The sequence below is a fragment of the Polypterus senegalus genome, chromosome 4 (genome assembly GCF_016835505.1).
Source record: "Polypterus senegalus isolate Bchr_013 chromosome 4, ASM1683550v1, whole genome shotgun sequence".
In the NCBI taxonomy this organism is placed as follows: domain Eukaryota; kingdom Metazoa; phylum Chordata; class Cladistia; order Polypteriformes; family Polypteridae; genus Polypterus; species Polypterus senegalus.
The window spans coordinates 65,268,591-65,296,561 of record NC_053157.1 but is presented as its reverse complement, the minus strand read 5'-3'; positions in this window follow the sequence as shown (position 1 = coordinate 65,296,561).

Genomic DNA, 27,971 nt, shown 5'->3' with positions numbered 1-27,971 from the left:
TTAATTCTAAAGCGTGTTTAAGAAAAGGGGGGAAATACTGGTAAGAATTTAAGTAGAGAGCTAGTTTCAAATAATTATGGTAATAAATGAATTGTGCATTATTTTTTCAAATGTATAGATTTAATGTATCTATGCAAGAAATATATTACAACATACATTTTCTTTTGAAATATTGTAGGCTTTTCCACACAAGTATAACATTTTTATATTATTAATAGTTGAATGTATTTGTTTACATATTTATTTTTTCTGCTTTGTTTAGGTTTTTTTTTATTGCTGTAGATAAACCATAGGCTTTGTATTGAGAAGCCAGTTTCCTAAGAAAACAGACATATGAGAAAAGACAAGGTTGATGTAAAAAAATTACCTGCACCACCTGCCCCAACATCCAACTTGCTATGCATGTTCCAGATCACTGGACTTTCTAGATCAACAAAATATGCCCAGTTTTGAATAAATTTAACTCAAGGCTGGTCACAAAATGATTCAAGGCTTATGTTCTTTCTTTCCTGTGGCCCTTTTATATTTAAAGATACTGTATGTGTTAATAGCCTGCATTCATTAAGCTTAAAAAATGACAAATTTGTTGTACCTCATCTGTATGTGTACTGATGTATAATTAATAACAGAAAACAGTTAAAATATTAGAAATTATGATGAAAGGAAATATTCATATTAATAAATGTATTTTTAACATATGTGTTGGCACAGATTTCTCTCAGCTCCAAGGATCAGGGTGTTACCCTGATGTCGTTCATTGTCAGTGTGTGCTCCCTACATGGTCCTTTAATTCATTAGAAAATCTTACATTTCAGTTATTCAATCAGAACAGCTTAGTTTACATAAGGCCTTTCATATTAGGCAGATAATAAACTGATTTAGAAAAAATAAAATGATCAAATAGAGTATACTGTATGTTTCAGTAAGGATGAGTAACAAAATAGGTATGATCTTTGTTTTGGTCCAATATTACGGGGGTAGGCTGTTACAATTTGCAGATTGAGATGTTTGTTTTGACAGCTTTGTAGGCAAGCACCGCAGTTCTGAATGGCAGCTTGGCTCAATGCATGTCAGGATTTGCAGAAACAGCTGTTTGTTGCTGATTGAAGAATGATAACCAATGAAAAGCAAGCCTCTGTCATCTATGCAGGTTGGTAGTCCTACAGAAAAAGTTTTTGTTTAGTGCGGCAGTTTTTAAAAATTTTTTTTTTTGGTTGTGTTGGTAATTATTATATCACTGCTGGTAGTTAACTTTCATTTGAAAGTCTGCTGTGAACATATATACATAGTTCGCAACTTACTTACTAAGTATTCAAGAAAAATGAGTTGTGTCATTTACTGTCCAAATCATATAAATCATAATTAATAGCATGTTCAATCACCATGGCCCTTACAGGGCCAATAAGATTAAAATAGAACAGAATCAGAACATGAAAAATACAAAAGAGGCAAATAAGAAATTGACTTCCGGTTTACAACATACATTAAACAGCAAGTATCAAATAGTGCTATACACACAGAGAACAGCTACAGTATATCCTTGGGATTAATAATTTGTACGTAATCTAATCTAATAAAGCATTAAAAAATCACACAAAGCAACAGTGACAGAAAGAGCAAAACTAAATAACAAAAAGGAGATATGCAGAATGAATCCTCCAACAGTATCAAACTACAAAAAGGAACATAAAGTTAAAGAAGAAGGTAAATTGCTATGTTCTGAGTAAAGTTTTTAAAGCTCCAATATGTTATTTTTGAACAACATTGCAATTAAAGTACACTGTCCCTGAATAGCTGGAAAATCTTGTAAATAAAGGGATTTAGTTAAAAATAAAATGAGATCAGGTGGATCTTCAGTGTGGATCTGAATGCTGAGACAGATTGAGCTTCACAAAATTCTCTAAAGCTAATAGTCAATATATGATTGGCACTACACATTATAAACAACTGTGCAAATATTGAGTGAAACAAGTCTTTCTTTGCTTTGTTTTTATCATTCGATACAATAAATATATCACTTACAATACATGAGTATACTGTATATTAGCAAACCCACATATAGGATGTTTCATTAGAGTTCGATCACATTTATTGATGTTGATTCCGATTTAAGTAGGAGTCTACATAGATGGAACCCTGTAAGCAGTGATTGTAGTTTCCTTTTTTTCTTTTGCCCACATTATTCATCATTTTCTTTTAGATTTGTTGGAGAAATAATTTTCAAATTTTCCAGTTAATTCAACCTTATGGTAGGCTGCAAAAGTAATGTAATTCAAAGGGATGAAGGTTTTGCCAGCAACTGTATGTCTGGTGTCTTTCTCAGAGCAATCAATGAACAATGCATTTTTCCTTTGGATTAAATGCTGTCAGTGCAGGTAGCGGTTTGGTCTTTTTGCAAAATTAATTTATTTATTATCTCTGTTTATTATTGCTTTTCCACAGTGCAACACTCTTTTATGCTATCCACATGATGCTATGCAGATTTTTGCATTATTCTGTACTAACTAATAGCAAAGCATATCCTAGTCATGTCTTCTTCATTGCTGATATTTGAAATTTTCCACTTTTTAAATGCTTATCTTTCTGAAGAACATGTTTTAATCAGTGTGTACTGACCTATTACTTTTGCTGTTAACACCATCCCACACACGTTCAATGAAAAAGTATAACTACGTCAACATATTTCAATTACAATTATTTTAGGCTACACCCGGAAACATGGCACCAATAATGGTGGGAAGCAGTGTTTCAATATCGCAAGAAATACAAAAGGGCATTACAAAGTACTAGAACTATCTGAATACTGAAATTATGTGAAAGATTCCAGTGAAAGCTTGATGAAGAAATAATTGTGGACACTTCATATAAAAAGAAGACTCACAAAATAGCCTTCTTTAATCAGATGTAGATTGAATTAAAGATAAAAAACTGGTTATGAATATTATACTAGTAACATTTTTTTGCTTAACAAGTTGTAAATGTATAAAATGTGTTACCTAGCTAAGTGGTTCAAAATACTCACTCAGTGGTTTTAATTCTTGACTTACTAATATGTTGGGATCAGTAAGGTGGAAATGTAGATGTGTGTGTTGTTGTTCACACCATTTTCTTTTTACCCTCATGCACTCTACTCATATCTAGTCAAAAGAGAAAAATGCAAACACATACAGAATATGCAACTGGCTAAGCTGTGAAGCAAATCTAGGTTCATACAGATGTGATGATGCACTGCAACATTGATGCCATGAAACATTAACTATACATAAATGCACATAACAGAATTTAATATTGTTCAAACGCAACAGATATAGCAATTTGTGTGTTGTTATGATAATTAAATGCATTAAGGTCTAATAAACGGTTGCACTTTACACTCACTTTTTTTGTAAGTCACCAGGGCTGAAGAGGCCTGAACACAGACTTCCAGCATTAATGAAATAATGAAGAAAAGTGCTTGCTGTTAATTCCTAATATGATGTTAGGCTATACAAACACATGAGCAAACTATCTGATGTCAGTGATGTCATGAGTTTGGCAAAAAAAGAATTCAACTTTAATACCCTTACAGTGTTATCTTTTAATTTTAATCTTTACATTTTTTATTTGTATAATGTAACATGAAAATTAAATGAATTTCATAAAAATATACTATATAATTTTCTAAAGTATAGAGCATTTAAATACTAATATATTTTATGCAATTTAAATATCACTGAGCAAATTGATGTTTTAAATAACAATAATTAAATGATATATTTCCACTTTTTAAAAGTTCCATTTACAGTATTTTCTTGGTTTACTACAAGATTTAACAAATCTGTAAGACAAACTACCAAGGGTCCTTAAGATATTTTAAAATATGAATTATGTATATATAAGGGAGTAGCAGAGATTGCTTTCATATTGCATAAACCGTTCAGAGAATGCATTAATGCGATTCACTGCAGCACTGTGTATTTGCGCTAAGTTAATATTCAAAAAGCAATATATGTGAAAACTACAAAGAATCTGTTGAGGTTAGAAATTAGGAAACAACCTGTCAAAAATCAGGCAACAAATAAGGAAATATAAGATCACATTTATAAAAAATAGGAAGTTTATATTATTTTTTTATTTTCTGGAAAATGTCGTTAGGCATTAATTTAAACACCTCTGATACTTTCAAAAGATCAAATATAAGCAAATTTCTGCTTTAGGTCTCTAAATGATATAAAGAACAGAATTAATGAAAGTTTTTACCAATGGTTAGTAGCATTTTTTCATAAGATGACAATCTAAAGAAAATTTAATAGAATGTTATATTTGTGCGTGATTAGTAAGTAGAATACGTTTTCAGGAGTAAGTAAAAAGACACTACTAGGACTCAAAAAATGTGAATATATTGTTACAGACACCAAGATGTAGCTGATTTATCAGATTCTTGCAAATACATTTATTTCAGTTTGGGCTAATGATGGTGATCAAAGCAACTGAGAAACTCTGAATTACAAGGAAGCACAGCACGTAGAGTTGATTAATTTGGAAATGGAAGAAAATTGAAATTCTGTGTAGCATAAAGCAGTACAGAAAAATGAGTAGAACAATTAGATTCACAGTAAATTTCATCTTACCTTCCAAATGAGTAATAACACAGATATTTGTTGCTTACATTTAATTTAAACTATGCAAAAATAACTATTTCTTTCATTTGTAAAAAAAATGCAACCACCTCATCTGCTTGCTTTTGGTTCCTGGTGTTAATTGAAAAGCAATATGATGCTGACATACCACAACATTCAATTTATGTTTCTCTTAAAGAGCTTCTCCCATAAATCCCATCCTTTTGGTCACTATTCACTATAACTTTTCCACTGACACTCATATCAACTTCAATCGGTTTGGTAGCTTATTTAGAAACCCTCTTTGTGTTATCGTCATAACCCTTACAATACTCTCTTCATTGCAGCTATCTGGCTTTTTTATTATGCATAAAATCAAAGTCATGTAAAATACAGCAAGTTTAATTTAACTAATTTATTTTCAAAACATGCTTATTACAAAACAAGATGTTGGAGAATAGGACCTAGCCTGCAATTGTCAACAAAGAAAGAACCAACAAAAGATGAAATGTCATCCAGTCATAGCATACACTGACATACAAACCTTCACTCATCCAGAAAAATTGGAAATTGCCCCATTTTTAAAGGAATACTCCAACCAAAAATATATATTTTTATATATGTTATTTACCCCTTATTGTTTGTATAGATTTTTGAGAAGAAATATTACTCTCATGTTTTCATACAGAATGGATATGACAAAAGTTCTGATAAAATGGATGTCTATGGTGACCAATGCTGCATAAAAGCAAACATTATCATAAAGTTTATAAAAAAATCTCATTACTTGTTTTGTATAATCCACAAGATGCAGTCATGAACTAAAAATGAAAGTTGTTTAGACACAAACAGTCATTTGCATTATTGATCCAGATCCTTTTGTTACATTTAAATTTATATCCAAATTCCACAACTGGAGTACTTCGTGATTATGAAGCAGTAATCTGTGAAATTGCATGGGGAAATCAACCTGCTGCTTGTTGAAGCATCTCAGATATACACAAGTGTGAGTATGCTAACCCATGAATAAACTGTTACTGGACTGGACTCCTGACTTATCACCTGGGGGAAGGGAGTTTAGGATTAAATGATTGGGGGAACCTGAGCGCATTCCATTTTTCATTCATTCACTCATACAGGATGTATGTTCTCTTCTATTTGAACTTCTAGTGTTTCTATGTCTAGTTTATCGGCAATACTGAAGGCCTTCTGGATACAGCTTTTGTGGAACATATCTTTGAGGGAAGGGACAGACATCTCAATGATATACTCAGCTCTCTTTTCTATCCGCTGCAGGATTTTTGAAGAACACCCTTATCACAGTAGTCTTTTACTGGGGATTCAGTTGTCCTAAAATCACATCCTACAGATGGGTTCTGGGATTGCAGTCATTTCTTTTAATGAGGTCCATAGCACAGAATATGGTAATGTGAACCTGAAGGTTCTATCTAGGATCCTAACAACATCAGCAGATATGTATGTGTGGCCAAGGTCAAATGTTACAGAAAATATCTTCCCTGTCTGCTAAATTGTTAGGAATGACAAGTGAAATGTTAGACAAAGCAATATACTTTTAGGAACTACATGGAGTAAATTTTATATGAGTACCATCAGTAAATAGAAATCAAAATAGTAGATCATAGTTCCTAGCATATTATTACAATAGTTTTGTTCCTCATTGAAAGGCAACATTTTAAAATTATATGCTATGTCTTCATTAGGGCCACAAATCAGGGTAAGGGACCAGCAACAAATAACAACATGATTATTTATATGATCAATTTTTTTATTAAGTACATACCAGAGACAACAATAGTAAACACTGAAAAACAATAACAGCTAATGATATCCCTGGGTGGTGTGTATGGGAAGGAGTGTAATAAGACCAAAAAGAAAGCACCACATGGGCACTGGCTCCACTGATTATGGCTATAGACAAGTTGTGAAGAAGACTGCTATTTTGTAGTACAGGGCTGCAGAACAGGAGTTTGAAAAGAGCTCCTGTTAGCCATTCTGCTGTTGAACATTTGGAGTATAGTACTAGAATGTATTGCATCAGAGTTCATATTATTTATTTTAAGGTGGCAATATTACCCAATGTCTGATTTAGAACCTGGGTAAGGGCCCTGAGTTTTTGTTTTGATTATTTTTGTGTATTGTCTTGCCATAAGGGAAGAATAATTTTGGTTTTGGGGACATTTTTCACTGTGAGATTTTTTTTTTCATTGTAGTTGTAAACTGCCATCAGAACCATGAATTTTTTTTTCTGACACTATGGAATAAATCTTTTTCTATGTTATATTCATTATCTTCATTGCCTCTGTTCAACACCCAGTTGGTCTACTAGCAGGGCATCTACCTCTACAGGTGATTTGTGACAAAGAGGAAAAAAAAAACTTTTTTATGAAAGTTTGGAGGAACAGATTACTGTATAGTGTTGGGCCATATTATGGATGAAGTTAAAGACATCTAATTTTTGTATTTCATTTCCATTTTTTATTGTTAAACCCATTAAAAACAATGTTTAATGGATTATTTTTAACAAAAAGCACATTTTCCATCTTAGTCTTTGTGGCACTTTATGTCAAATAGAGTTTAAAAGTAGAAAAACAAACCATTTGCTTAACTATATAGTTAATAAAAAGAGATCTAGAGTTGTTCTACAACCTTTTCATAATTTGGTGTAAAGTATGGCCTTATTCCTGCCTGTCATTTTCATACTAGTTTCTCTGCAGCTTAGGAAAAGCAACTAACCCAGCTATACTTGTCTCCTTATGTGAGTGTTTAATAACTTTGTATAAAAAATCCACAGACATCTATGTATAGGTATTTATGCATATTAAAATTAAATAAACTTTGATTTGTGCTGAAGTGTTTCCAGCTTGACTATGTTTAACATTCTGTTGTTATATAAACCATAACCCTAGATTCTGTTTGACTCTAATTCTAATTAAGAAAATGTATTGGACTCTCCTTCATTTTCTGTATACAGCAGAGGGTGCATACATCCTGGGAAGAACTTCATTAGAGATTGCAGCCATTACTAACCCAACAATATACATAAATAGATTTACTCTCTATATATAAAGTCCTAAATCTAAAAGTGCAACGATTTTGTGAAAAGATTTTACGTCACGCTTTAAATCGGGCTTATTTTAAAATCTACATATATATGTTTGGTATCATTCTTTTCAGAATTTCAAACTTTAATGTTAGATTTTCAGATTCTTATTCCTTTTCTAAATTATAAGCTAAAATACCAAGAACTCAAATCCCGCAAGAAGAGAATTTGTTCCAACAGATTTAGCCACGCCTGGGGCTGGAAATAAAAGACAAAGAGTATATGACAAAGACAGCTGCTGTACAGGCTTTTAAATGTTTGAAGCGGCGTGCGAGATGCAGATCATGTGGCACGGCAGCAGCAGCAAACCAGCAGCTGATCGAGCAAAGAGGAGGTAAAAACAAACTGTATTTGTTTTTCCATTGTATCACCGTTTAAGAGGGGGTTTCAAAGGAGCGACTATGTCTCCTTGAGGTGCATTCAGCCCCGCTCTTCACAACACGAGTGGCAGAGACGCAAAGTGGCTAGTGCGTAGTGCAGGCAAGGGGGTTTGGCAAGCGAAGCAAGCAGGGTGTAAGCCTCCTAGTATCTTATATCTTTCCCTAGTGGTACGGTGGTGATTCTAAATGGAATAAAGAATCAGTAACACTAAAGGAAAAATATACTAGGTTTTGTTTAACATAGGCTTAACACTCACCAGAATTTAATACTCAAAGGAGAGCTACTTGGCCAAAGCATGGTACAGCCAGGGTTTCCTGTGATCGGTGCTTGTCCAACTTCTAGAAAGAGTGTCGGAAAGCATGTTGTCCCAGCCACGGACAATGTTCTGTTTATACATTTCCTACATTTCAACAGTCTGGAAAATGATCATGCAAGCTCTAAACATGGCTACATTCTGTTTTGCTGGTTCATCACTCTATACCAAAAACTGAACTTCTGCACACTCGTTCTTTCCCTAAATATTCTGCCTTGGTAGTGAACAGTTGTTTGTTGCTTATCTTCTTGTCATATTGCTAACCCACATTTCTTTTTCTTTCAGCTGTCTTACCTAAATGTGTCTGGTTTCTGTTCATATGAAAAAAATCAGATACAAATGAAATAAACTTAACAGATGGACCCTTCCGATTCAACTGGTGGCTTACGAGGGGAGGTGTGTGATTCAAGATCTGTGGCGATGCACAAGTTTTAAATAAAAATTGCGTTTCCCGGAGCATATCGCTCTGGGGTTTATTGGGGTGTGAGGATCAGTTAGGTGCCTCATTCACACCTTGGAGAAGGCAGGCAAAGAATCACACCTGCACCCAATCAGGCAGGATAAAACGAACCTGCACGACAGAAAAAGAACAAAGGATCCACAAAGAAAAAAAGAAAGAGAATTGCGATAGCAGTACTGGGTGCAAAAGCAAAACGTGCCAGTGAGCTAGTCAGCAGGCGAGCAAGAGGCAGAGTAGTCGTTAACACCTATTTGCCTTATATTTTAAGTGTTCACATAAATGCACCAATGTTTTGAAGACAGTGCACAAGGTATACAACACAGCTTGTGAACTGGTCAGGCTCCTTCCACCATTTTCACTTCTTCTTCTTGTACCTTTCCTCATAGCCTTATAACATTTCAAGTTATCGTATCTTATTTTTAAAATGTTTTCTATAAATATGATTGTGTTATTTTACAAATGTATTTCTTTTTCTAGGGATATCCAGCCACATTTTCAAGGTTTAAATCTCACTGTGGATCCCATTCTGCAGATGTAGAGTCTAATATTTTCTGGTGGTATTGCGTACATGTATTTCTGTGTTGTGGGAATACATATAGGGAAATGTTTCAGAATGTGTCTAGCAGTAAAAATAACATAATGCAGACACAGAGCACTTGTAAAATCTAAGTTCCAGAATTAAAGTACAGACACATGCATCACAGGAGGGGGATCCATCATACTTATGATGGGTACCAATTTTGTCCATAAATAAAAATTTATACAGATGTAATAAAAAGAATCACTCGTTTCAAAATCACACAAAATACCAACAGGCTGAATTTTTATAAAGTTCTATGTTTTTTACCTATGCTGGCACCAGTCAGTCACTGAAGAAAGTGACACACAACACCACCCTTATACAAATTTATCCTTGTGAAACATAAATTTCCAACAGATTTGTATAGCATTAATTTGAGAGAAGCTTGTCAGCAAGAGGCACAACTTCACTGAAAGGATCATCAATCCAAGTTTTATAACAATAGTAAGTACAGCCTGGGCTGTTGTACCGAGGCCCATGTATTATAATGAGTACCTTTTATTCAATCATTTTATAACTTTCTCTTTGTACTTTTTTGAGATTCATTCAGGCTAAAGTAAGGTTTTTATAACCAAGGAATCTAATTTTTACATTAGTTTTTTGCTATCTGCCCTGCTTTGAAAATTAAATATCGTTACCATCTTCCTGTGATGCAATTTTGGATTGTTCATGGGTGCTAATGTTTTGTGGCAGCAGCGTCTTGCTATTGCCTAGCCAACTATCCCAGCGTTCTGCAGTAGCTTTGCAATTCACGTTATCATTGGTGCAACCTGTAAGTTTGGCACTTGCCATTTTAATTTAACTGTGTTTGGACTGAAATACTTTACTTACATTTCTCTGTGCCTTTCTGGGGTTCTTTCTTGGGTTTCTCACTTTGTTTTCATGCAACAGTTTCTGATTCTTGTCTTATGCTTCTCGCTTGGTGATAGATCGTTTTGTCTTTTTTGGTATTCACCCATGCTTGTATTTCTGACATTTCATCTCCCAATCCTATAATTAAAATCTTTATCACTATCTCTTGCTAAGATAGTACACCACGGTGCTGGGAGGCTCACTGTGACTGCATGGTTGTTGCTTCACAAGGCTTTATTATTAACAATCTTTTCTACTTGACTTTACATGGAATAAGTTAATGGCGCTATAGTTTCTAAAAGTCCATAAAAACTAATTCAATTTAACTTTATATGCATTTGTGCCCATTATATTCTAGTTATGCAACACATTCGTTCTTTCTTCTTAAAACCCACAGATGAAGGCTTGTAAAAAAGTCCTTGTTTTCATCTTCGTTTGCCACCAACTCAACCTCGCCAAAACTATCATTTAAACTGCCTTATAGAGTTTATGTACATGTTAGGTAGAAGTTTTAGCAGTATCAGAAATTAAGTTTTAAAATTATATAAATACAAAATTAGATTATATTTCAGTTAGCTTTGTAATATTAAAAATGACAAGCTTTGGTTGTACTGTTAATGCAGTTTACGGCTTCCATCCCTATCCTGATAGCTGCCTCTATAAATCTGAATGTAGTGTCTATACACTCATGATCTTTCCTTCCAATCACTTGGACATTATGTTAATATGAGACTGTAAACTGGCCCTGTATCAGTGTAGCATTAGTAGCTAGTACAAAGAACCATTGCCTGATGGATCCATATTGGATATCTGCTTTACTATCTGCAGGGATGTTTTCTTACATTGAAACCACAATACATCACTAGATGTAAGAATAAAGTTAAAAATAATAACAGAGTCAATAACCCTTTAATTCAGTATACACACACATGTCTTGTGCATATTGGGAAATTTTTGCAAATGGGGAGAAATGTTCAATCCTCAAACAGACAGCAACTGCATCTGGATTGAATGCCACGTATTTGGATGCATTAACCGTAGTGCTAACTAATGTGCTTTTCAATTTTCATTATTCACTAATTTTCCTAAAAATATTAACCACATTTTAGCATGTCTAATACATTCATCTTCATCATTAGGTGTCATTATGTTTACCAATTAGAAAATTATTTGAAACCACTTGAAGACTCTTGAGGAAAAAAGGAGACAAAATACTGAGTATTACTTGCTGCAGATGGAGCATTCATAAAGGCAAATCAGTTTTTTTTAAAGAGAATGGAATTTGGACCTTGGAATGATCTGTCCAGAATGATGATGTCTAGTATTGATTTCTGTGCTAGCTCTTTGAGGTCTGATTGACATTTTTGCCCGGGGGGGGATAAGGGGACAGCAGCACCTCCTGTTTACACTCAGCCCATCTCTTGTGCTGGCGGTCCTGGAAGTAGCACAGCAATTTTAACTTTGCTGCAGGTCTTGTTTTTAAACTGTACTTCATATGTTATCTTGGGACAAATCTGTCAACTATGTTTCATTGCTTAGCTGGGCACTGGCACCAATTGCTTCACTGGGTCTCCAATCTCTCAGACACCTCGATCGTTGATAGTGTTTCATTCCCTCGTGGCTCTTGATGCTTTGTGGTTACCACAATCCCCAGATTGTCAATCAAATGTCTAAGCTTCACGGGGGAAATATTTATAAGATTATTGAGATTTATAAAGGTAAGTTGCACAATTTATATTTAAATTTTACACACTGAGTTAAAAGCTTATTTTTTGAGTTCAGTTTGTTTACCCATAGTACTGTATGTGCTTCTGTTTATGGTTCAAAAATTAGAAATTTCACTTCTTCAGTTTCAAATGTGATACTAACTTTTGTAGTGGGTTTGAACATAAGTCAAACAGTTTTTAGTAGCACAGAAAAGGTTGGGAACCACTGCTTTACACTGTTTTACTTAACTATTTAGGCAGCACCTGTCATGTTTCAGCATTGAAGATCAAGATGAATGACAGTACAGGTGCATATTTAGGGCAACTATTGCCAGCAGATATATCCCAATTGCAATGTATTTTCTAATTGGAATGTCACCCCTCACATGAGAATCTTTTTTTAGACTCTTACGGACAGATGTTGACGTAATTTAATGTCCCCCTCAACAGTCTGAAATTGTCAGACGACTGTGCAGCATCAAACCACACCACATCTCACTTTCAGCAGTTCTATTTGCCTCTTGTGTTTCCATGTTTCTATTGTACATACAGATACTGTCAGTAGTGATAATTGCAATCACTGCTACAATGTCTTAGTTTTTTCTGTTTCTCTTCCATATTATCACTAGCTGATGAATCCACTTATATCCTACAATAAAATGATGCAAAGTAGCGAAGCTTTACAATGCTGTTGGTGTTCATTGCGATTTATTATGTATCTGATGAATTTGTTTTTATTAATTTTGTGCATGTGGGGCACAAAAAGGATAAAATCTGTGTATACTTAAATGAATTAAAATGGTCAATAAAAATGTCATATGAACCAAAATCAGGGACTGAGAAACTTTTTGCTGCAGTGTGAACACAGCCATACAGTGTACTGCTGTAGTGGCAACAGACATCTCTGCATTACTTGAGTCATATCATGCTGTATGTTTAGGCTGGTGGTCCGTTTCTAGTCACAATGAATTTGTAGAAATACAGTACATAAATGTCTAATAACTTTTTATTTTTATTAATAATAATACAAACATAATATTAATAAGATAATGAATAATTGCTTTTGTGCAGATCGAGCAGCAAATGGACAGTGACCACGATTTTCTGCAGCTATACTGACCAGCAATTCACATGTACAAAACTATGAGAATGTTCATGAAGATGCTGGAAATCTCTCACAAATGTTAAATTTGTCAGTCTTGCTCTACATTTTTCTTCAAAAATTAAAAAAAATCTGCTCTACACTGCTTCTCCCTGTTATGTTGTTTTGTAGCCTTTTACATTTTTTCCCGGTTTATTATGAACCTTTCTGGAATTTCTTTTGCCTATAAGCCTATTTCTGCTCTTTAACAATGTACTTGAAATGTGTTTAATGATTTGTTTTTTAAATAATATATATTTTTCAGTTGGACAGTGGTATAAAAGGTCATTGCCATTTCATCCCAAAATGGATAAAGATTCTTTATGTGTGGTGTACACTTTGCTTAAGGCTTGTTTTGACTTTACAAAATACATATTTCTCACCTACACTTTTTCATTTCAAATTAGACTTGGGCAAAAGATAGGAGTAAAGGTTTGGTAACAGACCTTTGATCAGTTTAGACTTATGTTTTATCTCTGTTTAACACTAGAATTACCAGAGCCTACGAAAAAACTGATAGATCCAGCCCACCTTAAATCCGTTCGCACCTCTCCATCAGCGACTTTTGTCCTGTAAATGTGCCAATAAAGACAAGCAGCCATCAGCCTACTATTCCATCCCCCCACCACCGCAGAATGTGCACAAAGTTCTCCCAGCTCATGCCTTGATTATCTGGGAGTGAAATGCTGGAGTTTTAGAATGGAAATAATAGATCATTATTTGGAACACATGCATTTCATTATATAGTTTATGCCAATCTTTTTGTCATTTACTACTAAAATATGAAAAACATTTATGTTTTAACAATGTGTTTACACAGATTATAGTAGTAACGAAACACACATGAAATGCGAACGGATTTAAGGTGGGCTGAATCTATGAGTTTTTTCGTAGGCTCTGGTAATTCTACAGTAGTGTTAAAAATATTTGTACCATTTTTACTAAAGGCACAATCCTGATTGCTGCATAGTCTTCTGAAAGCTGAAGATCGACTGCAGTAGATTTCAGTGCTGCCTTGCTGCTGGCACAACTTACAGTTAATAAGCCTTGCCAGAAGGGAGTGTGCCATTCTTAAAGTAAACCACTGTATAGTAACTTCCATGGATTTGAAACTCTACATAAATACATTTCACCAATAAATAAATAATCACAGTTAATTTTTGAAAATGAAATAACTTCTATTATTTTTGGCATCATTCGTGATTAAAAATGATTAAAAATTTCCATGCAGGCTATGCCATACCTCCAATATTTTAGGCATTGACAGTGTTTTTACATACTGGTTAATATAAATTGACACCCTTTAATAAGCATCAAGTATGTTTTAAATAAAAAAGACTCATATCCTTTATAACGGTGATCATTTTTCTGAGGTTGTTTAAAAAAAAAAAAAAGGAAACTGCATGAACACTGATGTTTTGTGGTTTGTCACAGTTTGTGTAGTGCCTGTGCAGTTTTATTTTACACAGTGCTGTAAATGTCATTGCTAAGTTGTTAAACCTGCTAATAAGCATCCAAGTCTACAATTTGCAAATTTACATTTTAATGATACAACATCACTGTTAAATAGTAAGCCAGATTGAAGATTTATCCACTGTTGGGCAACAGAGCATGTTTGCAGAGTTAAATTTAACTTTACTTCATTTGGAAAGTGTGTACTTACAAAAAAACTGAAAATAACATTTTTATGATTACTTGTTAAATGAGTCCTTAGCTGTTGATTTAACTCATAATTAGCAAAATACTAATTTTATCTATTAAGCCAGTCTTTGATTACAGACTCTACAATAAACATTTGGTTACATTTTGGTATCTTTATAACAATTGGATTCACTTCTTATTTTAAAATGTAATGGAACTGATCTTAAGACTCTAGTCTGTTAAAGCTGTTCTAATGCCATTCTTCTAAATTTATCTAAGATTGGGAATGCGGTGAAGCCAGAGCAGCTTATCAGAAGAGATTGGCTTTGATAAAAAAGAAGAAAATGTGAATGTTTAGACTTTCAGGACTGGAGGTATGTGAAATTCATGACCAGAGAGAATGATAACTCACCCTTACAAATCATCTTTGAATTAAGCAGCACACTCTCTATTTATTATGTTTTTATTTTTAATCTAAATATATCAAACTCTCAATTTCATACAAAATGTGAAATTTTAAAGTATTACCAGTAATGTACTTCATTCTAAAAATAATGAATATTGTATATTGCAGATAGCCTGCAATGCAGCTGCGTCTCATTTTACACAATGTAGTGTAAGGTGATGGAGACAATTCTGTCCAGCTCTTCACAAGGGCATCATGATAGTTCAGTGGTGAGTGCAATACCCTCAAAGCCCTGAGCATCTCAGGATGGAACCATCACTGCCTGTACAATGTCTGCATGTTTGCCCCTTCTTCTATATGACGGCACTTTCTTTTACTGTGTTATCAAAGAAAATGGACACTTTTTTTATCTGAAGAATGTTATTTTGTTTCTAATAGCAAGTTTGTCATTATATAGAGCTGCACTGATTTTGAAAATATATGTAAAATAGTGGAACTTGTTTTGGACTGGTTAAGAGCTGCAAATACAAATGAAATTACATTTTTATTACCGTTTTCAAAAGGGAAACAGTTATTTCTGTTTATTTGGCTGCAAGACCATGATACCACTTCTAATGAGGACAATGCTGCATGAATAACCTTTATTTGTTTTCACGGTGTTCGGTGGCTTCTTTGTTTTAGTTTGTTGCATTGTTCCAAGGGAAGCAGGCAATACAATTTGTTGCTTTGGAAGTGGTGATTCCTTTGGATAGCTAGAGCTAAGGACTTGTCTTTTTTTTGGCAAGCTTAATTTCTCATCATCTTCTTGTTTAGAGTACCAGCTTTTTTGATTTTTGACTATAAGTTTTAGAATCTAAATATATCTCCCATTTCTCATCTCCTTACAAAATAATAATTGTCATCCAGTAGGCTGAAACATTTTTTACTTGTTCAATGTAGTGAGAAGTCAAGCAAAATGACACCTTTTAGTGGCTAAAAACTAAAAAGATTACAATATGCAAACTTTTGAGGCAACTGAGGCCCCTTCTTCAGGCAAGATGCCATCAAATTGCTTGTTCAATTGAATCATGACAAAATGAAGTGCAGATTCCCTTCAACTTTTTTGACAATATTTACATAAAATATACAAAGTTTTATTAACAATCACTGCAATATGAGCATTGCTAGGTAAACAAATAAATAAAAACTTGGACACATCTTACACATTCATTAACAAATGTTATTACAGTGTGTGTTGTTACGACCTTAAATTAAAATTTCTCAGTTGAATTCTTGCCCCTGAAACACTGTAAAAAAAGAGGAAAATATCATCTACAACCAACAGAAACACATTTCCTTTAGGATCCAACACTAGATATTCTAGCAGCCTCAGGAGCACTTTGATATCCTGTCCATTAAAATAATAAACAGGAGGGGAGACAAGATGCACCCTTGGAAGAGTCCAATTCCCAAACTGAAAAAATGTACTTAATAAAAGTATGCAAACCCAACTCACACTACACAAATACATGGACAACATGGCACACAGCAACAAACCCTGGACCCCATATTCTTCAAACACCTTTATTTATAAAGTCTATAGAACCTAAGTTAAATATCTGATAATGTTTCGCTTTGCAGTCCGGGCAGTTAGAATGACCGCTTAATTGACAATTAGGCTGGAAATAGAATGTGATATGAAGCATACAGAATGTCTTTTATATTTAATTATTTGTTAATGTTTATTGCCCTTTTCAACATTTTTTCTATTCCTGTGTAATTTTGTAAATTAATGTTTATAGAATTATACTAGTATTGCAATTCCAGTAAAGGAAGTTCTTTATTTCCACATGACATTATTTGACTAATTGAATTGTCATTGATTATATTTTCTATAAACATTTATTATTTGAACACAGTTGTCAAACTGCTAGCATATTTGTTGGAACAGTAATTTTATGGAAGTGCCCTTCAGTGTGACCCAGAATTATGAAGAAAATTGGCTGTAGCATGACATATAAAAAAATATTTAATTTAAGTAGGTTAACAAAAGCCTCTTTTAACACATTGGATCACTTGCAAACAGATTAATGAACATCACTAAATCTCCAATGAGATGTGAACTGAGTGCAAAATCTATTCATCTAAAAACCCTAATTCCACCCATTTAAAGTTTACAGGTTTGTTAATTTAATTAGAACATTAGAAAAAGTTTGACCAGAACAAGCCATTCATCTAAGCAAAGTCTGCCAATCCTATCCTTTTCAATGTCCTTACAGTCTTAGTGTTTACCACACTACATTGTAACTTATTTCATGTGTCCATGGCCCTGTGTGTGAAAACAAACTTCCTAGCATTTGTGCAAAATTTACCCTTAACAAGTTTCCAACTATGTCCCCATGTTCTTCTTGAACACATTGTAAAGTAACAGCCTGGATCCATGTACCCGCTCAGATTATTAGTTCATTTAATGGGCTTTTTTATCTATTCAGCTTTACTGCTCTTTAAATCTTCAGCAATTACACAAACTAGAAAAACTAGTTGATTGTCTGCTGAAAACTAATAATTGTTTATCTGCTAATTATTTGAAGTTAAATCTTCAGAAAGGTGAGATCTTAATCTTTGCCCCTCCTGATTTGCATCCTGTCATTAGTCAAACTGGATCCAACAGGAAGTCTCAAATTACATCGATTTTTTTCCCCTCCATGGGCTGCTATGGGCGGCACCGGTGGTGCAGTAGGTTGCACTGCTGCCTTGCAGTTAGGAGACCCAGGTTTGCTTCCCGGGTCCTCCCTGCATGGAGTTTGCATGTTCTCCCCGTGTCTGCGTGGGTTTTCTCCAGGTACTCCGGTTTCCTCCCACAGACCAAAGACATGCTTGTTAGGTGCATTGGTGATTCTAAATTTTCCCTGGTGTGTGTGTGTGTGCACACCCTGCGGTGGGTTGGCGCCCTGCCCGGGATTTGTTTCCTGCCTTACGCCATGTGCTGGCTGGGATTGGCTCCAGCAGACTCCTGTGACCCTGTAGTTGGGATATAGCGGGTTGGATAATGGATGGATGGGCTGCTATAGTAATTACAATTCAATTTAAAATACTCATTTACACAGCCCCCATGGCCAGGACCCCCAGTATATTAGTGACCCTGTGCATCATTATATTGCAGATCGAGCACTTAGATCTGAGATCTGGTAAAACAAGGTCTCCTCTCTGTACCACACACTAGACTGAAGCTATGTGGTGTTTTTTAGTCTGTTTCGCCGAGGTTATGGAATCACCACCCCCTGGTCCTTCGCTCCTCAAAGATGTTTAAAGATCAGCTTAAGAAATATTTGTTTAGAGAAGTCTGTGGGTAGCGATTCTGTGAGTAATATTTTTCAATTTTGTTAATTCTGTGTATTGTTACTGTCCATTTATTTGATTGTATCACTGTTTTTTTCTGTGGATGTTTTTAATTGTGTATATAACTATACATTGCTTTGTAATCCTTGACTGTGAAAGGCACTTTCTAAGTAAATGTGACTTACTTGCTTATTTACTTACTAATTCCTTTCAGAATTTTAACACTTCAATCATGTCACCTCTTAATTTCCATTTATTTATAAAGTTCAATTCCTTTAATCTTTCCTTATAACGTATGCCCTGCTGTTCCACATGAGAGCACACTTAAGCCATGCCACAAAACCACAGACATATCTAAAATATAAATTGATAAATAGCATTTCATTTGCTTCCAGGGGAAGATTTGGCTTTTATACAGAAGCTCAGTAAAAATTAAATACTATTGTGACAAATAATAAATCTCTCTCGAGAATGACTAAAACTAAAGAAAACCTCTAATTTGGTGGTTGCAGTCACAATGATGCATTATACAAACATATTTCCATTGGTATAAAGGAGCCCATAACTACCTTTGCACCAAGAAACAAAGTTCTCAACAAAGCTCCTATACCTGGTCTTACCCCCTTCATCAATACACTCCATTAGTGCAGAATAATCAAATAATTTCTGCAAGTGAAATGACCTTTTTTCATTTTCAAAATCTGAGGTGAACACAGAGAACAGAAAAGGAGACAGGACTGTTCCTTGTGGTGCTCCAGTGTTGCTTACATTCACAGAACAGACAGAGATCTTGAGCAAACTGCAGCCTGCCCTACAGATAGTTCATTATCCAGTACACCAGAGAGTCATCCACCAGCATAACTTTGAGCTTACCCTTTAACAAAGATGATGGGATGGTAATGAAAGAACTGTAAAAATCATAAAAAATGTAATCATCACAGTGATGCCAGCTTTGTCCAGAATAAGCCTTTTGGAAAAGATAAATGCATCTTCTAGGTGGTCTATCATAAGAGGACTCATATAGTTTAGGACATTATACAGGACATTCACATAGCAGATTTTTTTTTTAAATAACACTTTCATTCTGTAAAAGTTCTGGTAATTATAAACTTTTACATTGTACTGCATGGCCAAAGGCAAAACAATCATTCTTATTAACACACTGTAAGAACTACAGGACAGTGTTCAACACCAGTTTATACAAACTGAAACATTGCCAGGGCTACAACAAATAGTTTATTTTCTTTACCTGTAATAAAAACGTCACTGTGGCGAGTATCAAAACACTGATAAAGAAAAAATACACCATTTAGAGGAAGTGCTGGTGCTAGGTTATTTTGTACCCAAGGCCAAGTATATAAGTGTGGCAAACGACTGTTCCATAGCAAACTCATGTGGCTGGTGCCGGCCCTGTCTAGAGATTATTTAGGGGATTGGTGAAGCTTCAGTGCACAAGGCAACACAGCAAACCAACAGCTGATGTAATGTGATCCATGTATTTTAATGCACACTAGCTCATATCCAAAGATGGTTCTAATTTCATTAAGCAATTCAGTTTACCAGTTCATCAGCTGAAGATTCCTTTACTAATTTCAAAGACTAATAAAATGTTATATCCTTAAAAATGGTAAATACAGGGGTAAGGAAAATTATGTTTGAACTATATTGTGAGTTAAGGAGACTGCACCTGATGAACTTTGTGGTTTTCTGGTCACCAAAAGATCAGCCCTAGAAGAGTTTAAGAAAACACTTAAAGGAATTAGTAAAGCTAACCAAGCAGCAACATTGATGCTTTTCATTGAGAGCACTAATTGCACAGATTGTAAGGAGTAGGTTTTGGTCACTTTTCACTTGAAAGTGGGAGTTCTCATTGATAATTCATTGCTAAGGCATATCTGAAAGGCTGAGAAGCTACAAATTAGGCAGTTGCCATTGAGACCTTGACAACTTTTGCTAAATAGAGTTAGGAAATACTGAGATAGCTTAGTTAATAGGTGGCCAAATTAAATTTGTAGGATTGCTTAATTAATTCTTATATATAAAACTTGTTATGTTTCTTACAGAAGATCCAAACAACAAAGTGTAGAATTAAATATTAATCATTAATTAAATTAAATTCATATAATTTTCTCATAATATTGATACAAGCCAGTTACCTTGGTAGAAAGTTATATTCAATACATGTTTATACTGTTTTTATTTATGTAGCTTAAAATTATTGTTTATGTGCTTTACCTTTTCATCTAAATACTGCATTTTTCCTTACTTTTAAAATCAATTTCCGTTTTTTTGTAATTGAAAAATGTTTAACTGCACTATCATAACTGATCACATCTGACCTTGACAGTGCTTTCATAAATATAAGGTCACAAAACAAGGTGTTTATATGTCAGCAAGTTAAAGTCAGCCATAGAGTTCTTCTGTGGACAAAAAAAAAACATCAGAGCTACCTGTCATATGCAGTATTTCAACAAAATGTTCAGTAAAGATATTTAAGGATTTTCTATAACAGCTATTAGACACACACCCTAAGAGTAAAATACCTGTCACATAAAAAGGCCAAATCAACTACAAATAGCAACCATACCAATTCCACGACCATCTTCTTCCAGTATCTTATATATAAATGTCTACGCGTGGAAGTGTGTTTGTCTGTCCAGCCCGGATGTGGGAGGTGGAGTCAGGGTAAGGGCTGCACCACCGAGGATACATCAGGAAAGCGAAACCTCTAAAGAAAGAGTCACTCGCTTAGCAGCTAATACAGAAGCGAGGCGAGCACATCGGCAAAATGGTATCCCTTTTACTTTTCCTCCCGCCACTCAAATGATGTGAGAACGTCGGCAACACAAAACCTCCTAGTAAAGAAACGCCCAAAGCAGTTCCTTTCAATTACCTGACATCTCTACATCCCTACATTTCAATTTTTTTTTCTGACGATTTCAATAGTTTCTAGGACCCCGTGCTGTTACACAGCTAGTATTTCATATTCTTCCAGTGGCCGTAACTGAAAGGTATAATTGAGGATCCCTAAATGAACTTATAGAAAACATAAAAAATTTCAATATGTTGCCAAATGGATGGATGGCACATAATCTCTCCTCAAAGCTGCTTGCATTATGTGGTATAGTGTTGTAATAAGATTTTTTGTAGGTTGTTGGGATGCATAGCTCAGAACTAAAAAAAGCTTTTTTTCCGCAGTATGGCCATAATAACAGCTAACTTTAAAGATTCAGAGGTAATACCTGTTAAAAGAAAAGTGTTTTTAATATTGAATCATGAAACAATGATCAATGTCAGCATTTTCTTTTTCTGAGTTAGTCAGCAAAGGATCTAATGAGCATGTTGTTGAGTTTTTTTCTAGAGATTAAAGCTCACATTTCCTCTATATTGTCAGATCAATAATGGCTAAAAAGGTGTACTTGTTAATTTAGTATTAAAGGGTCCAGAACACATTAGTAGTAAGAGTACATGTCAACATATTTGATCTATAGGATATATTTAAAGGCTTTAATGTGTTAACAAATAATGAAGCATTCTTGACCATCCACTTTGTCACTTATTTTCCCATGAATAAAAGTTCAATTAACCTACAACTATTAACAAGCAACACAGACTTTTCTTTCAGATCAATATTTAATCACATAAACAATTCATTAATAAAATCACCTCACTGTCAGAAATCACCATTTTGAAAAATGAGTTTTACAGTTTTTGAAACTTGCAGTCTCACAGGTCACAGGAGCAGAAATGGCATTAGGGCCTGACAGTGTCCATATGTCATAAAGTGGAATCAACCAGGTAAATAGATAGCCCCACTAAGTGCTATTTTGGATAAAAGACTACCAGAGTGTCAAGGATTGGGGGCTTGACAGTGGTTTGCAAGTTTAGTTGAACTGAAGTCATGGAAAAAGATTCTCCAAGGACACTGAAAAGAGGTCATGGTGAACTGACGGGACTGATAGAATATTCTGAGAATAATATGTGGCAGCAAAGGGTTCCTGCTAAGAAAATGTGGTCCTGCTCTCTGTTACGCAGGTGAAACAACTGAAAGCTGCTGTGTGTCCATGGCCTGTTATTTTAGCACTGAAGTTTAAAGATGTAAGAACGGCTTAGCAAGTCAAACTTACTAATATGGCACATTTAAAACAACAAAACTGCAGGGTCTGTTGTTTAAGCACTAGAGTGTAAAGATGCAGTTACAGCTCATCAAGTCAAATTTACTTGCTGTATATGGCATTTTTAAAACAACCGAAAACCAAAATGCTTTATAACAACAACAAAAAAACAGTTAGTAGCATAATAAATAAGAGTAGAACATAATAAATTTGACAAGAATTGAACATAATACATTTGAATAAAAGAAGATAATGGGGAAAATAAAAACAATACAGACCAAACAGAATGACTGCAGACAAAAATGAGTAATAATGAGTTTGCAATTAGAGGATAACACAGCAAGTTAAACATAACCCTTCAACATGACACAAAATCATTGAAATACAAATAGGTATTTTAACAGAGAAATAAAATTGTAAATTATGCATGCTGATTCTATTGTAAGGTGCAAGCTCTTCAGATCCTTGGAACCACTGACACAAATGCACAGTCATCCCTAAGCTTCAAATGAGTTTAGAAAAGAGATGACATAGCTTAAAAAACCTGTTTAATCAGTACTTACAGCATACTGCAAAGGAGAGGTGGGTGATCTGTGATATTCATCTCCAGCCTTTTGATACGAAAGTCCTCTTATAGTCTTTATTGCTCATGATGGCACTCTATTCTTGAAGATCAGTAGTACTTAATTTATTTTAAAATACAGAATCTTGATTAACACCAGTGGAGCATCTGCAAAGAGTGTTGGCTGCTTTGTGGTCTGTGAGTTACATGTTTTTGGAAAATGGCTTGCTATTTCAAATAAAATAAAATACTGAAAGTGATTGAAGAATCCCAACATGTTCAGACTATTGATTTTTTCTTCAGTGCATATTGCATATTATTGTATGTCATTTTATGCTATATTGTTTTTTCAGTGTAGTAAGGTGCATTTTATACAGTATAGCACATTGAGATTGCTTGGATTTTCTTTTTATATTTCTTTTAATTATATAACCTCTTTTTTACACATCATATTGTTGTCTATTACCAAGAGAGCAAATAAAATAAATAAGAGTTCTGTTGTACTTATTAAAAATGGAAAAAGTTAAATTTTTAGCTAAATATTTTTATAATGATTACCAAGTATTCATAAGCACATACTGAATCCTACACTCTCTTCCTCCTTTGAGGGACCCCAATGTTATCCAAATCCAAAGACAGCGTTGTCCAAGAAATTATTTATAAAAACAGCAATAAATATACAGACAGACATACATAAAATGGTGGATTTTTTTTCTGATTTTTGTAATTGTACTTTGTGGACAGTAAACAGATTATTTTCTAATTTTTTTGATTTTTGTAGAAGTCAAACGTAAATTATTCTTCTAGACATGGCTTAATAATAATTCTTCATTTATTACAAGATAATTTAAAAAAATAATGTTGTGTATTTTACATATTCAGAAGAAATATTTAACGCTGTTCAATATCCAATTTAACTAATACAGTCACATCATACCACATTCATAATTTGACAAATAATCATATTTCTGATGATTATGAAATTATTGATGAACGCAGGTAAACTGTAAGGAAAACAACTGAAATGAGTGTAACTACCTATTGTTTGTTTAATAAGATAATAAAATATAGACAATGAGAGGGGTTTCTTATGTGCTTAAAAGTTTGTTAAAAAATGTGTCCACTTAAAAGTAAAGAAATCTGAAGGATCAGTAAGAAAAAGTGCAAATGAGATCACAAAACACTACACGCTAACTACAATCAATATTTTAATGGCAAATGTAACTATTACAATTCTCTTGTTAAATGTCATGAGGACTATTTAAAATAATCTTCGTATGTAAACAAAATTTAGTTCTTTTCATTCTGATATATAAATGTCCTAACTTTGTTCCTGTGAGAAATTAATGAATCTAGTGATTAATGTTTTGAAACATTTTCGAAGAGAATCTTTATATGTAATACGCTACTGTGGCTGTCCGTTTGTCTGTCCAGGATTTTAAATCACAAACCATTTGACCTATTGACCTAACATTTGGTACACACATACTACTTGACGTCTACTATCTGCTTTTGGGGTGATGATTGACCTCTAAGGTTATTCCTCTTTTTATTTTTATCTTATTTTATTGTAGATTCAACTCTTGGCAGCGGCCAGCAGGGCGGCCGTGTGGCACATGTGTACGGGCGCCATTCTCATCCCAAACACCTTCGCCATCACTTCCCCTAATCTTCTATTTCTAAAATCATTCTTGAGGCAGATTGAAGACTTCAGTGCCAGCTTAAGTGAAAAATGAAAGAAAACGTAGTAAGTAATTGCAACACAAACACTGACTTAATCAGTTTTAACGCGAACAGATGCCGACAAAAGAAGAGAAGAAGTGGGACGGTAGGGTGGAAAAAAGAAGAGATGCTTAGGAAGAAGCAAGCACATCAACCTCTCAGTAAACGAATGCTAAACGTACAGAGAAAAAGTATGAAAACTATGAATATCAAGTCAAGTGTATTCACTGCACTTTATCGTGCAGTGCGCCGTTACTGGTACACAGATAAAGCAGAGGAAGTCTCATTTTTAATATTAAAGATTGAGCCAGAATGTGGAAGTAATACTGTAGGAACCATTCAGTTCCACAATCAAGTATTGGTGAACAATGATGTTTTGTGAAGAAATTGTCATCACACAAAATACTCTTAACACTAGAATTACCAGAGCCTACGAAAAAACTCGTAATTCCGTCCCACCTTAAACTGCTTCTTAAATCCCTTCACACCTCTCCGCCAGCGTCCTTTGTTCTCTAAATGTGCTGATAAAGAGAAGCTCGGAGCAGCCGGCTATTCCATCCCCCCACCAATTTAGAACGTGCACGAACTTCTCTCAGCTCATGCCTTGATTGAGTATCTGGGAGTGAAGTGGAGTTTTAGAGTGGAAATAATAGATCGTTGTTTGGAACACACGCATTTCATGTCTGTTCCGTTTCTACAGTAATCTGTGTCAACACATTGTTAAAACAGAAACGTTTTTTTATATTCTAGTAGTAGATGACAAAATGTAGGCATAAACTGTATAATGTATGAAGCCTGAAGTCCAAATAGCAAAGAAACATTTTCACAAGAATAACACAATTGCACTTTTATTCAAAAATATAACTGCAGAAACAAAAAGCCGCCTAAACATGTGACATTGACACCACTTTATTGTAACTGCCTCCGTGGCTCAATAGACTCACCCCCCGCTTGGGAATCAAAAGGTCACGAGTTCGATCCTGTGCTCCTCCGTTTTGAGAAGTAAACTGCTCTTAGTCTTACTGTTTTAAAATAAAAACATACATTTCATTTCAGTATGTAACAGCCAGTGCAATTTATGATCCTTGTAAAGGCTAGCTTTTTTTTTTTTTTTAATTCACTTTTCATTCTCTCAGTCGCGTTCAGAATCAATCCATACAACCCCATCTGACACAGCTGTTTTCACTAAAGACGCGCTATAGCTCTGCAGTGTACCACGATGCATACTGACGCCAAACACCCTCAACCCAGGAACATATATTGGTGTAAAAGTATAACAAAAGTGCACTTTTATTCAAGTGCACTTTTTCCATCGCCTTTTCCTGTAAGAAGCAATGTACACACTTCTCTCTATGCTGTGGTTTCTATTACACACCTGAAAGAAAGAGACAATACATGTGAAAATATCCAGCATACAGCAACATGCGGGACTGGCAGGAACACTCAATAAAACTGAATAAAAAGAAAATCAAGTGACGGTGAGATACGAAGAAGGCAGCTTCGCCAGCGTCTGTGTGTCAGAACCGGGTGGGGGGGCGTTAGTATGCATCGTGGTACAACGCAGAGCTATAGCGCATCTGTATTCTGTTTCTTTTGTACTCACACGCAGAGGAGAGAATAGTAAAGAGCAGTAACTTCGGCGCTATATGCAATCATCAGACACTCCCCATCTGCCCGTTGTTTTGTTATACTTTTCAATACTTTTATACTGCTCAAACGGGCATGCTCAAAAATACACGTGTAATGCCACGAAAACTGCACGCAGACACTTCATTTCGCAAACAAAACAAGTGCACTTTTATTCAAAACTACATGTATAACCGAAGAAAAAGAAAGCAAGTTACAGTAGGCGATTGATCGACAGCTTGCATGGTGCAATGCTAAGAAGTGCAGATTTTCATTCCGTGCTATATAAAATCATCACATTCAAATATTAACAGTTCCCACACACCCAAGGACCGTCCTTCCTACATTTACGACACGTGTACTTGTTGCCGTGTACACACCTCTCTGTGCTATGGTTTCTATTACACTGAATGAGCACCTGACACTGCACTTTCTTCCCTGGGGGAAGGTCCCGCATCAGAGAATTTCCAGTTCCTGCATAAATTCACACCCGATCTGACGCTGTTCGTTTTCAAATAATATTGCATTAGTGCGATTATATTTTCACATGTATTGTCTCTTTCTTTCAGGTGTGTAATAGAAACCACAGCATAGAGAGAAGTGTGTACATTGCTTCTTACAGGAAAAGGCGATGGAAAAAGTGCACTTGAATAAAAGTGCACTTTTGTTATACTTTTACACCAATATATGTTCCTGGGTTGAGGGTGTTTGGCGTCAGTATGCATCGTGGTACACTGCAGAGCTATAGCGCGTCTTTAGTGAAAACAGCTGTGTCAGATGGGGTTGTATGGATTGATTCTGAACGCGACTGAGAGAATGAAAAGTGAATTAAAAAAAAAAAAAAAGCTAGCCTTTACAAGGATCATAAATTGCACCGGCTGTTACATACTGAAATGAAATGTATGTTTTATTTTAAAACAGTAAGACTAAGAGCAGTTTACTTCTCAAAACGGAGGAGCACAGGATCGAACTCGTGACCTTTTGATTCCCAAGCGGGGGTGAGTCTATTGATCCACGGAGGCAGTTACAATAAAGTGGTGTCAATGTCACATGTTTAGGCGGCTTTTTGTTTCTGCAGTTATATTTTTAAATATAAAAGTGCAATTGTGTTATTATTGTGAAAATGTTTCTTTGCTATTTGGACTTCAGGCTTCATACATTATACAGTTTATGCCTACATTTTGTCATCTACTACTAGAATATAAAAAAACGTTTCTGTTTTAACAATGTGTTGACACAGATTACTGTAGAAACGGAACAGACATGAAATGCGTGTGTTCCAAACAACGATCTATTATTTCCACTCTAAAACTCCACTTCACTCCCAGATACTCAATCAAGGCATGAGCTGAGAGAAGTTCGTGCACGTTCTAAATTGGTGGGGGGATGGAATAGCCGGCTGCTCCTAGCTTCTCTTTATCAGTACATT